The sequence below is a fragment of the Rhipicephalus microplus genome, chromosome X (genome assembly GCF_043290135.1).
Source record: "Rhipicephalus microplus isolate Deutch F79 chromosome X, USDA_Rmic, whole genome shotgun sequence".
In the NCBI taxonomy this organism is placed as follows: Eukaryota; Metazoa; Arthropoda; class Arachnida; order Ixodida; family Ixodidae; genus Rhipicephalus; species Rhipicephalus microplus.
In genome coordinates, this window is record NC_134710.1 from 236,779,744 (window position 1) to 236,793,755 (window position 14,012).

General features: G+C 45.3%; 1 protein-coding gene across 4 annotated transcripts in view; it reads right to left on the reverse strand.

Moving 5' to 3' along the window:
- The window catches only part of LOC119187757 (protein NDNF), a 189,019-nt gene that overhangs the window by 132,009 nt on the left and 42,998 nt on the right, over positions 1 to 14,012 (reverse strand). For 2 of the 4 annotated variants that reach the window (XM_037435836.2, XM_037435835.2), the window contains exon 2: positions 5,476 to 5,586. The exons of the other annotated variants lie outside the window; for them this stretch is intronic. The gene's annotated coding sequence lies outside the window, so the exon portion shown is untranslated. The remainder of the gene's footprint in view (positions 1 to 5,475; positions 5,587 to 14,012) is intronic. 4 annotated transcript variants of the gene reach the window in all.

Consider the following 14,012-nt stretch of genomic DNA (forward strand, 5'->3'; position numbering starts at 1 on the left):
AGTCATTACTCATTAAGTTGTACGCAACATCGAGGGGTATTAAAGAAAAGCTCTACGTATTTCAGAAGCTTTGTTGCTGGCAAATAGCGTTGATAAAGGCAAGTGCTGTTTGGTAATGAATCCTTGCGTGGCTGACAATAGAGCGTCAAGGCTGCAAGCGTCATGAGAACACGCCAGCTTTCTTGTTCGACAGTATCGACAACTGCCAACTCGGAAGTTGGCACAACGTATCCAGGTTTACAACTGGTCTGTGACGTTCTGTAACTTTCCTGTGACTCTGAATGGTGCGCTCGATGACGTGACTAAAAACTTTGAGAAATTTCATCACAGTTTACAGCTGTACTTTCACTGCGCAAACAGCCGACAACATCATCGCCTGCAATGAAAGGCACTACTGTGGGTTAGGAACTACTCATCTGTTTTCGATGCCCGCCTGGATTAATCAATGGTGATTATAACGATCAAATTATCTAGTGTTGATAACGCCAATGCGGTTGATTGATTGATATGTGGAGTTTAACGTCCCAAAACCACTATATGATTATGAGAGACGCCGTAGTGGAGGGCTCCGGAAATTTAGACCACCTGGGGTTCTTTAACGTGCACCCAAATCTGAGCACACGGGCCTACAACATTTCCGCCTCCATCGGAAATGCAGCCGCCGCAGCCGGGATTCGAACCCGCGCCCTGCGGGTCAGCTAACACCAATGCGGTATGATTCCAACGTGAAAACGTTGCGATATCGGGTAGGTGGTATCACGTGGGCAAGGATCAGATGTTTGTCTGTAGTCTCGACAGAAGCAGCCATGCTATTATAGAACCATGTTTTGAAATGAGCGACAAGAAGACGCCTCTGAGCAATCTTTTGTTAGACACAATTGTACGAAGTCAAGGAATAGGTTGGAAAACAATTTTTATTCTTTGAAAATAACAAAGTGCAGAATTGACGAGGTACGAAACGGCTTGGTTTGTGAGGCTTAACGTTCAAAGGCGACTTAGACTGTGAGAAACGTTTAAGTGGTGGATTGGTTTCTAACGTTTAACGTACAGTGGCATTGCACAGAACCTTGGCTTTATCGGAATATATACGACCATCGTGGCGGAAATCAGACACGCGTCTTTTGGGTCAGTATCTGGGCACCGTAACCATTGAGCCACCGAGGCAGCCTATCTAAATGAAAGTGGAAGAAAAAAAAAGAACTTGTGTACAGTGGGAATCGAACACACGCTGTCCGTATCAAGCGTGCACTGCCTTAGCATTTCAGTGTTGGAGTCTTCATTCTCGGTTATTCATGAATGTGCAATAGCTACGACCAGTGCTGGTCAAGGCGACTCAAAGCGATGCTGGTCGATATGAAACATATTTTCACTGCTGGCTACAAATAGTAGATAGAAACCGTATATGAGGCGTATTTCAAGCCATCATGGCACTCAAAATTAATGCCTTATTATACACGCAGGTATACTTTCCGACCGAGTTCTCTCCTCTTGCGCTGATCTTCGTGTAGCTTACTCTTTCTTTTTTTTTTCGTCATAGGCTCAACACATAAACGATAAAATTGGGACTCTGCGCCAGACAGTATGAGAACAGCAAAGAAGCACCTATAGAACTGTTTCTTATTATTTGTTTTTTAGTCCTGCAAAAGGAATGACAAATATGTATGAGATTAACATGGACGAAAACAAGGAAGAAAAGTGTGTCTCTTATCGTGACGTAATTACTCCGAAGCAATGACACCGATACCTTTGCTCTTTACTACACCTGTGATGCTATATGCACGACATTCTTGCAAGCTGACATGCTTGGAAGAGGTTGCGAGGTCTGGTAGCAGTGCTTCAGGAAAATTTGAACACTCAAAATCCTGATCGAAACACGATCAATCGTTAGCTCAGAATCACTGCCGATTCTTTCTTTCTTTTTTTTTCTTTCTTTCTTTCTTCTTTCTTTCTTTCTTTCTTTCTTTTTTTCTTTCTTTCTTTCCTTCTTTCTTTCTTTCTTTCCTTCTTTCTTTCTTCCTTTCTTTCTTTATTTTTCTTTCTTTGTTTCTCTCTTTCTTTTTCTCTTCCTTCCTTCCTTCCTTCCTTCCTTCCTTCCTTCCTTCCTTCTTTTCTTTCTTTCTTTTTTCTTTATTTCTTACTTTTTTCTTTGATTTGATGTGATTTGATTTGATTTGCGCATGTCCCTAGGTGATTCCCGTCCAAATCGTGATGACTTTTTGATTGATCACTGCTGCGACGCCAATAAGCAATAAGCAAAGCTGGTGTAGGAGCAAATACCACTATCACGCCCTGCGTCATTTCCTTCGAGTGACGCAGACTAGTGAACATGCGAGAGAGCGGCTATTGTAATCCATCGGCGCTTGTTTTCCGTCGGATAGAAACGTTATTAGAAATCAATGTAACGCACATGTGCGCCCTTTTATTCTTTCCTCGTGCAGCCTGGGGCTGCTCATTCTTCAAGGTGATTAACCAACAGGCCCAAAATAAGTCATTATCGTCTTCATATTCGTATTCATCCCGGAGCATTTGACCACACGACTCAATGTGCGTACGGTTAACACGAGCCACGATAAGGCTTTTAGTGTGTTCTCAGCCATGCTTAAATAGTGAATTAAGAACCCATAAGTAGAACCCGGAAGTGAAGGTAAGACTGGCAGTCAGTAATTGCATGTTACTTGCGGTAGACAGAAGCAGGCAGAATCAGCAGTAGTGAAACGCTCAGCCAAACCCGGATAGGTTAACCATGACGGACCCCGAATTAAAATTAGTCCAATTGTTGTCCCGTACCACACGTTCGTTATGCTTGTATTTTTGAAGACGGCCGGACGGCCTTGACCAGTCTACATATCATATGACAAGAGAACTCATGTTTCTCACAGAGATCGCTCTGTGGATGAGCTCAGGGGTGGTCGCCTAGACAGGCGTGTTACGTTACGTAATGACATGAGAGCCACACCACCACTCACATATATTTAAACGCCTCAAGCTGGAGGACGCCGCAATTGCTCCACTCGGCAAGCTACTTTGCCCAGCACGCTGTAGCCACGAAGGCAGCATTAATGATCATATCTGATTCTTTCTTTAGGCGCAGATGGCAACACAGCTGTGTCTTGTGATGTAGACGGCCTTATTTCCTAATTTACGTTATACATGATTTCATAACAATGTAGTACAGTATATGCCGTGGGTGTCTCCATCACACACACACACACACACACACACACACACACACACACATACACACACACACACACACACACACACACACACACACACACGTGCGCGCGCGCGCACACACGCACGCACACACACACACACACACACGCACGCACGCACACACACACACACACGCACACACACACACACACACACACACACACACACACACACACACACACACACACACACACATTACAAAGTAATAAATTTGTCTCATATTGTGACCCCAAATCGAAGCCATCACTACGTTAATACCAACTAGTAAGCTATGTGCAAATAAAGACAAGGTCCAAAAAATTAATTCTACATTGCACTATGCAAGGCGTCATAGTCGTTGTCATCGTCATCATCATTATCTTGTCTTGAGTCCCTGCGGGATGAAGGCCTTGAGCAATGATGTCCAGTCTACCCTGCCCTACGTGATCTAATTACGTTTTGTCCTAGCGAATTTCTTAATTTATAACTCCGTCCAACTCTCTGCCATCGTAGACCACAATTTCTCGTTCCTCGATGCTCATTCTGTGAGGACTCTAACTGACCATAAATTACTGCACTTTTCCTGACGTCTCCTGACCTTTAGCATTTTTTTACGGCGAAAGCTGCTGTTCTTTTTCTTCACCTCTTCTCATAGCTCATACCTCATGCAGGATATTGGCCGAGTAGTAGGGGAATTTTTTCAGTATTTTATTTAGTATACTACTAATATAAGCTATAAATAACTAATATAGCAAAATGAAGTGCTTTATAATATTGATGAGGTATTTGAAAGATGAATAATTTAGCTAGATATTCTTTTAGACTGATTTACAAATTTCGCAATAGCGAAGAAAACATCCGTGTGACAGTAGCCCGCAGTAGAGACGCCGAAAGAAAGTACACCTCATTCTGATATTTTTCCAAACCCAGATTTCGAAGAGGTAGTAATATGAATCTTCTCCTCAATGACGTGAGCTGGCCACAAGATAGAAAGGAATGACTGATGTTTTTCTCCTCATACAGAAGAGACACAGAGGGGAAATCGCTCAACCTGCTCTATGCTGTTATGAGATCACAACAAGGGTCTAATGTGCCGTAGTTGCCTACCTACACCACCAGTGTCCGTAACCACTATCGCGGACACAATGGGTTTTGAACCCGGGTCCTCCACGTGCCAGCCCAGTATTCTACCACACAGCCACGCCGGTGCCTGAAAAAGAGGCCTTAGACAGGCTTGCTTTCGGGAAACGAATCTCATTAATATGAGTAATAAAGTGTTTTAAAAGAGCAAAGGAAAAACCAGGCGTCTGACATTTGTTTTTCTATTCGTAGGGTCAGAGCTGTCGATGTCAGCTTTTTCTTAAGGCCTACGCGTTAAAAATACCCATGTCTGTTCTCGCAGTTCTCGGGTAGATATTAACTGTCAATCACCTTTAGCACATACCCGCCCGCAGTTAAGTGCCACATGTCTGACGGAAATGGTCAGACAACGTACGCGACGGAATTGTGACGTTATTCATATCATGAACAGCGAGACATATTCGTCAAACCATCTTAGCCCACGATACTAATTTTGGTTTATCCTTGGGGTGATCACGAAAACACTCAGACGTAGGCTGTTTTACATACATACATACATACATACATACATACATACATACATACATACATACATACATACATACATACATACATACATACATACATACATACATACATACATACATACATACATACATACATACATACATACATACATACATACATACATACATACAGACAGACAGACAGACAGACAGACAGATAGATAGATAGATAGATAGATAGATAGATAGATAGATAGATAGATAGATAGATAGATAGATAGATAGATGATTATTGTGCCTGCAGAATGCAAAGAAATGCTTCGCATTTCTTATTTTAGCAGTTTATGACTTCATAAATAGAAGCTAAAACGCGGCATTGAGAAGCGCATGAGACATTATTCGTCACAGTCTTACCGGTAGCGCAGACACAGTGAACTTATCCTTGAGGCTCATAGTTTGCACAGCGGAAAATATACCAGATAGTGTTGCCACTTTAGCAGAATAAAGTTTTCATCTAGATTTCATGAGAGGCATTGCTTCCTTTGTAATAAAAAAAAAAAACTACCTTTCTACATGAACCTTCCTTTCAAGGTGACGAAAAACCACAATTCATGACAATTCGGCTGCATGTGATATCAAAGGGAAGAAAGAGCAGTTTTTATTATAGTTGACTGACTTGTAGTATTCAACTTACGTGCTTTAAGCTCCACAGCAACGGGTATCAAAAGGCGCAGACCGTGTGCACATTCGCGTTCTCTTGCTTTCTGGGTCGGCGAGCTGTGTGTCTCAGTCTAAGGCGTAGGCACTGCGATGTATTAAAGAAAAAGAATAGTCACTTTCAACGATTTCTCAACTTTTTGCGACTCCAGTCAACTGTTAGAGTACCTGACGATAGTTATAGCATGAGAACAAAACGACGACCCAGAGACAAGAAGGCCCCGCCACGGTGGTCTAGTGGCTAAGGTACTCGGCTGCTGACACGCAGGTCGCGGGATCAAATCCCGGCTGTTGTGGCTGCATTTCCGATGGAGGCGGAAATGTTGTAGGCCCGTGTACTCAGATTTGGGTGCACGTTAAAGAACCCCAGGTGGTCGAAATTTCCGGAGCCCTCCACTACGGCGTCTCTCATAATCATATAGTGGTTTTGGGACGTTAAACCCCACAAATCAATCAATCAATCAACAGAGACAAGAAGGACACGAAAGACACGAGTATTTCGTGTCCTTCTTGTCTCTGTGTCGTCGTTTTGTTCTCGCGCTATAACTATCGTCATGCCATACCAACTAGCCCAAGCTTGCACACTTCTAAGTTAGAGTACCATTTAAAAATTACACTTTTACCCATTATGAGAAGCACGTGTGCGACAGCTGGCAAAAATAAGTGATGTAGAATGCCAATATCACTATATGTATAGTAGAAAACCTGATTTATAGGGTTGCATACGGAGCCGCCATTCTAGATTGTAAAGAAAGCACGAGAGCCATGCTTTCCAGTATCGGAATGTTGAGCGGGTGTTAGCCAGTCATAGCATCGAATTGCTCCAGGATCAGTATTTAGAAATGACATAGCATTGGCACAGTAGTCTGAACAGCTGGTCCTAATTTAAAATCCTCTAGAAATAAATAAAATATTTTTTTTCATCTTCGTATGTTGTCCCCCGAAAAATATGACGTTTCAGCAAAGACGACAGTGGGTCCAAGCGGACATTAAAGCAACCATGGGTAGTAAGTCCCTCTTAACCACTATAAGAAAAAAAAAACAATAACCGCTTAAATAACCAAGGGTCTGCTCACGACGACTTTGAACTGCGCGAGTACGCATCGGACATCGCGTGTCTAGCATAAAGTGTCATCTCTCACAGCTTTACTCTAATAACAATTGCATTTAAAAAGAATTGAGAGGAAACGATTGCGAACGTACTTTAGCGGGTGCTAAAGCAACAGTCTGTATTTAAGGGACAGCGTTAGCACAAGATTAGTACATGGCCTCACTGATCCTCACTTGCTTCTAACACTATAGCTTGCACTACATCTTCTCCCGATGGAGTAGAGGCTGTGTCTTCAAAGCAACAAGACCTACGTAAAAAGAAAGAGGGGCGAAGAGAAAGAGGGGAAAGAAAGTAAATAAAAAGACAGGCAGGTGACACATGCACACGCACCCAAATTCATGCGCTGACGCTTTCCCTGAAAACAAGGGCGAACGCCAGCAGGTCGTAAAGCGTATCCTACAGAAAGACGTAATCTAAGTGCCCCAAAAAGCAACACTGGGATAATGTGTAGGTTTTTTTTTTGAACAATGCAGTTAATCCTTAGGAGACAAACCTCTGCTCGAGCGTCTGCCATCTAATGCGTATGTTACATACTTGGTTATTGCGACCTACTCGCATGCAATACGAGAGGAATTACGCTTTACCCATCTTTAAATCAGTATCCCTATAGTATAAAAAAACAAAGGCACCACTCGCTGGAACATTGGACATTCGTGCACTTCAACTGTTGAACGAGGAATGATACCACTTCGCATATAGGCGATAGACGATCCTGAAGTCGCGGAACGACCTCGGCTCTCCGCAACGTGTTGCGAGTGCCACGTCGCACCACTTCGCATGCGGCCCAAGGTGTTTTTGCAGAAATAGCCCTCTGCCGAATAGCTTGGTGACGTCACCCGACACACTCGCGGGGTTTTCTGTCCACGGCGTCTAGGTCGCGTCAGCGAGCTCCGCCAAGGATCTCCGGTGCTTGTTTACAAAGCGGAGCCACAGAACCCCGCCGTGCAATGTACACGAGGGCGCCTGCGCTGGGAAAGGCGCCCGCGAGAGGGATGTGCCGCCATGTGGATCGTGTTGTTTCCCTTAGCGCGGTAAAGCGACTACACTGGCGCCGGCGGCGACCTTTCCGTGCCTGAGTCATGCGACGGCCTGAAGAGCTGCTGAGGAGATGCCGAACAGGAGTTCTGGTAATTTTCAGCTGCCATGGCTCCATACATTAGCGTGTACGCTAAACGCATGCACAAACGCAAATTCGGCGCGTCGGTCGTTTATACGCGCGTATACATAGCAGAACGCTGTTTTTCAACATTATATGCTTTGCTTGCCGTATATGTGCGTTTCGCTGCTGATTCCGTATACATTTCAAAGGTATATATATATATATATCGTACTGTTGCAAATCGATGGAAGTGTATTAGGACTGCAGGTATACGCGCCAAGCTACAGTGAGAAGCGTCGTAGCCAGTACAAACAAACCATACACGAAAACTCGAGATTTCCGTTTTGATTTCGGAGCACAAGCGATTTTGCTCTCCGCTTCAATCGGAATACACGGCTACCATGGTCATAACTTTATCCCGCGATATTCTGCTTATATTATAGTAATCTAACGCTGTAGCCACCGATGCCGTTAAGTCGTCACAGGAGGTGATATGCGTGATAAGATAAATTGCGGTGAACACTATAGTGCTCGTAAACATGTGGTCACGCCATCAAACTTCAGCATTTTGAAAGGAACATTTTTCTGGCCTCGTTTGAAGCATTCTCGCTGTCGTTATTTCGCATTACTAAAATGAAAAACTGGTAATTGTTTGCATAAGCGATATACATATGAACTTACAACGCTCATAGTGTCACCACAGCATGTTTGCAAAGTTCTAACCAAACACGGCTGCCTATGCGATATATGGGCTACTGATCAGCTAGGTGGGCATCGGTAATCACCCAGAAGAGGCTACGAAGACCACGCTCTTTTACGCTTTCATCTCAAGAGATAGATGTTGTGAAGAACAATTGATTGATATGTGGGGTTGAACGGCGCAAAACCATTATATGAAAATGAGATGCACATAGTGGAGGGCTCCAGAAATTTCGACCAACTGGGGTTCTTTAACGTGCACGCAAATATGAGCACACGGGCCTACAGCATATTCGCCTCCTTCGAAAATGCAGCCGCCGCAGCTGAGATTCGACCTCGTGACCTGTGGGTAAGCGGTTGAGTACCTTAGCCACTAGACCACCGCGGCGGGGCAATGGTGAAGAACGGAAAGCACCACAGTAAACGGTGCTATTGACGTCAGCAGTGACGTCACTGGGAGCTCTAAAAGCCATTCAGCTTCTATTTTTGTTTCCACAATGTGCAGTTTTAAAAATATTCATTGCGTCTTATGCGCAACAGTGGATTCTTTTTTCTGTTGCTTGGAGCATAACCTACCGCCCAAGACTTTACTGCACATCAGTCTCAGTGTAAGGTAAACGCCGGTGTGCGTCTCTAGCACGTTACATCTGACATGAGCGGTGAAAAACTTCGAATGAGATACTATTGCGTGCCTCTATATAGCGTGTTTATTGTTCTAAAAGCTAGGTCTCGCTGCTTCGGAACATTTTAAATAGAGAGCAGACGGCCTTTAAAACAAACACAATCTGAAAAAAAAAAACGTACACGTTATCGATGCCGCTGTCTCTGAACGTTTTATGGTTAAGTGGAGGACAAACGAAACAAAAAACGCCTACTTGTAAACTCAACTTCTGAAGGATTCAGTGCTGCAACTTGTCTTTAGAAGTTGGAAAAACAAAAAGAGGAAAGCAAGATTGCAAATCGATTGTGTTTCTCGGTTTGAAAAGAGTACCGACTGCGGCTTCCAGGCAGTAGTCCCAGGAGTATATTATTGGAAAACTGATGGCGTCGTCAGATCTTTACCGGCCGCGCTGCGAAAAGCAGCTTGCCAGCCCACTACCATTGTGAAATCGAGTGGGGCGAGACAAGAACCAAGTCCTCCGAGGATGTAAGGATTGCCGGAAGCTCATGACTGGATCACTGGGTCTCCACGGCGGATTTCAGTTTGTTGTTTGGAGAGTGGCAGACTCGCATCTTTCGTTGTTTTGAATCGTGCGTAACGTCCAGTGGACTGCGCGGTTACTTTCGTAGTCTGAACTTGCTCCTTGCAGTTCAAATCACCTCGCCAATAAAGCGTCAGAATTTATTTGACGGTGCTGCGAGTTGCAGCAGCGATGTTACAGTTCATGGCGCACTGTCCTGCCATTCCGCAAACATTGCTATAGTCAACCGGCGCGTTTCTCATTGTTCGCGAAGCGTCCAAAGCGGTAATTGGCGGTGAACACGCAAGTTAAGAAGGTCACTGACTGATCGTTCAGAATTTTATTATCTAAGGTTTTACGCGCCAAAACCACGATACGATTACAAGGCACGCCACCGGGAAGGGCTCCAGAACTTTCGACCATCTGGTGGTGTTTCACGTGCACTGACATTGCACAGTGCATGGGCCTCTACCGATTCGCCTTCATTGAAATGCGACCACCGCCACCGGGATCGATCCCGCGACCTTTGAGGGATCGATCCCGATGCCGTAGTCTCATACACGTGCACTCTCTCAAAGAATCAGTAGGACGTATCGCAGCTCAGCGCGCCTTCGCCGAGCACGTCTTCAAGAACAATCGTCACTGGGCACACGCACGGCACGTCGCCCCTTCGCTGTTGCACTGTGCTCGGTATGCGACGAGATGCTTCTCACACGCGCAGGAACAAAGGTGGCGCTGTCACCATGTGTCACGGAGGTTCAGCGAGCGCGTGGGGAGACAAAGAGAGGGCTGAGAATTCGCGCGTAGGCCGATGCAGAGGCGCAAGCAGAGGCACTTGGGAGAGCGTTGCGTGCCCATTCGTCACCCATTGCAATGACGCGCGTCTGCGTTCAAGTTCACGCACTCCCACCAAGTTCGTTCGTCCGGTGGTCCGCGGCAGAGCTGGGTACACGCGCCCGTTGCCGCGGCGTCCGCTTTGCCGCCAGTCGCGTGACTGCTTCGCGGAACGCGCTCGACTTTTACGATGTCGCGTCTCGAATGCCAAGGGCGACGGCCCACTCTCTCTTTTCTCCGAGCCTAATTTCTCCTGCCACGGCCCGCGGGCATTCCTGGCAAGCCGCACACAAGACTCCCTCCAACCATGCCGCCGCCATTCATGCCTTCACTCCTCGTCGGGTGCTTCTTTCGTGCGCGCCACGGGCTCAACCACCACGGCGCACCGAATGGGTTTCTCGGCGCTTCGGCCACCCGAGTCTTTCCTGCTGCTTATGCCGAGTGCGTCCATTCGAGGAGGCCACTTCGAATGCACACCGGGCATAGGAAAATAAACGGCGGCTCTGCCGCGCAGTTTACGCACGACGTGAAACGGCGGAAGTGAAACTCGCTATCGAGGTCTACGAGCGAGAAAGAACGGCGGATAAACACGCTTTCGGTTCGGCTTGTATAAATGCGCACTCTCGGATGGGATGACCGGTCGTCGCTATTGGCCTCGTGCCGTGAGCGCGATGGCCTTATCTTTCTCCTGTCACACTGCCTCCCTTCGCTTAACTTCGCGTACGTGTCTTGCGAACCAGCGCTTTCAGCGTTTTCCAGTCACGTGCCTCTGTCCTCGAGGTGGGCTCTCGGCCCACAGAGTTTACAGTGCGTGCGTTCCTACTCCGGGCTATATTAAGACACGTTGCACGATGACCTGTGCCGAGAGTAAAAAATAAACTACCTCACGATAGCTCGAATGGCCAGATAGACCAGATCGCTAAACACCTAGAGCACACGAGACAAATTTGAGGAGTAGTAAATGCGGAAATATAAAATCATTACAATATCTTCTTAAATTAGGTGGCAGAAAAAAAGCAAATCTTATACGGGTACCATGACGTTAGTATGAATTGACATAAAAGATTCCTAGCCTAAATACGTTGAAGAAGCCTATACGTCCTAGTGGAGTCCTAGAAAAGGAAGCTTCCTTCCCTCCTTGTCGTGGTTATGACAGCCCCGTAGACAACGGCCCAACATACGGTGCAATATTGAACTAATAATTGTGTGGTTGTAAAGAAACGCTGAAACCTCCATCCATGCAATGCCGCATCAGCGAAACCCTCTCAGCATCCCTGATGTTTGCTGAGGCACCCAAAGATTTCGCTGCTTCGCACGTATTGAGGCGTGTTAAAAATGACCCGCCATTACACCGGAATGCGAATGACTGTCGCATCCCATTGCGAGAGAATGCATATAGTCTAGAAAGGAGCGCTGGTCTTATTAACAGCGCATCATTTAGCCTCCAATCGACCAAAGCTCTGCCGTTGTCGGGATTCTGGGTGGAGTCAACCCCACTATATTATCAAACTCCGTTTTGCAAAACGCATTCGAAGCACCCATCAAGCGTCTTACTCTGTGGCGCGCGAAGCGTTCAGCTGAAAAGGCCCATTCTCTATACTGCCCTTTATCTGAACGACCCAAATGAAAGCATTCACGGTTTTATGAACTTTTGTGAAAACAAAAGCTCGTTTTGACCCGGGACGAGTTGGAGCAGAAAACATCCAAGGCTCGAGCACCGCTAGCTATAGTATCCCGGCGAACGGCGGTGGTGCAACAAGCGGCCGCGATTAAATCTCTTTCGCAAGGGAAATCTTTGTCCAGGCGCACTTGTGAAGTTGTCAAAACAGCCGCAGGATCATTAAGATATGCACCTAGTTCACCACGCATATTGTGCAAAGGACTTCGGAGAATATGGAGCAGATTGTGCTGTGCCGCGCCGCCGTTCGTGCGACCCAGAATATGAGCGATTCTCCTATTTCCCTCGAGCGGAATCCTGTTCTCGCGTATGAGAGAAATGGAGCTAAAGAATCGGCTTACGTAACGTTCATAGTGAGGGCCCGAATAGAATTGTCGCAATGGATGAGACATTGGGTAAAGGGGAAAGGGGCTACTGGAAGCACAGGTAGCCGCAGGATCAGTCGGCGGTGGCTGCAGCTGATCATATCATGGAAGCGGTGCTATCAATATTCATAACCACTGACACATATGTGCCCACGGGCGACACGAGAACTCTACAAGTGGCCTGATGCAGACTGCAGACGCAGCGATTGAAATTAAGTGATCACGCCATCGAACCTGTCATTTGCATGTTTGGTTATCGTTGTTCAAGGGCTGCTACGCATTTCGCCAGCACGCTGCAACACTTGAGTAGTGATGCTAAAAGCAAATAAATACTTGGCTACCATTGCATATTTGTTGTGCTGAGGGCTGATTAAACCACAGTGCATAATCATTGAAGAAAAAAAAGAAAGAAGAGATAAAAACATGGGCATACGTGGGTGTCTTAGCGAATGAAAGGAAGTGAGAAAAAAAAAGAAACAAGTCGTACGTGCTCCAAGGACACGTTATGGGCGAGCGTATGCTGGCCAGCTGGGGCAAACATTTCTTGCGATGCACGAGTGTCAGAGAACACCTTTCTTCAACATGCTGCCCAAGTCGGGTTATCGCACCATTCAAACGGACAACACTTTGAAAAAACAATGTCCTTTAGTCCAAAAAACGTTTCCGTGTGAGCTCTGCTTCGCGCAGCAGTGCGGTTACTTCAAATTGCAAGATTTTTGTAGCCTCTTCACAGTCGGATATGCAATGATGTGTTGCCCAATGGACTTCTTATCTCATACATATTTCATCTCTTTCTAAATTCTTGTGTTTGAAAATCATTCGACCCTCATATCCCACTTACCTATCTATGAGTAACGCTTTACGTGTATTTTGAGGGAACTAAATAGTCCGATGCCACTTGATAGCTGCCAATTGTTAAAAAAAGGTTTTGGTCTAGAATCAGCATTCATCAAAACGGTGTTTAAGACACTAGATGCTCACTTCACAAATAGGAATTTTGCACGATATAACTATTGTATTGCGATAGCAATTATTCATGGTTTCACTACTTATTTAAATATCTTGCTGCTGTGTTTCTATGAACTCGTTGTACTCTTCTTCTTTTGCTGTTATTATCGCCGCAATACTTCATATGTGTTTATTGTAACCCTTTTTTGTACTGATTGTACCCACTCCTGCCTAAGGTCTGAAGATCAGACCAGCAGTACTGTAATAAATAAATAAATAAATAAATAAATAAATAAATAAATAAATAAATAATAGACACTTTCAGCTCGGTATTGCAGCCGGCGTCGACGTCGACGTGGGCATCGCCGTCACTGACCGTATATGTTCACGTATATATATATATATATATATATATATATATATATATATATATATATATATATATATATATATATATATATATGCAACAAAAAAAAGACTCCGATGCGCGAACTCGAACGTGGGACCTCTGAACCATGAGTGCGAGGCGTTAACCACTGAGCCTTGGAAGAGCACGTTCTACAGCGTTCAAATGTAAAGCTATTCATATCTGCTAGAAA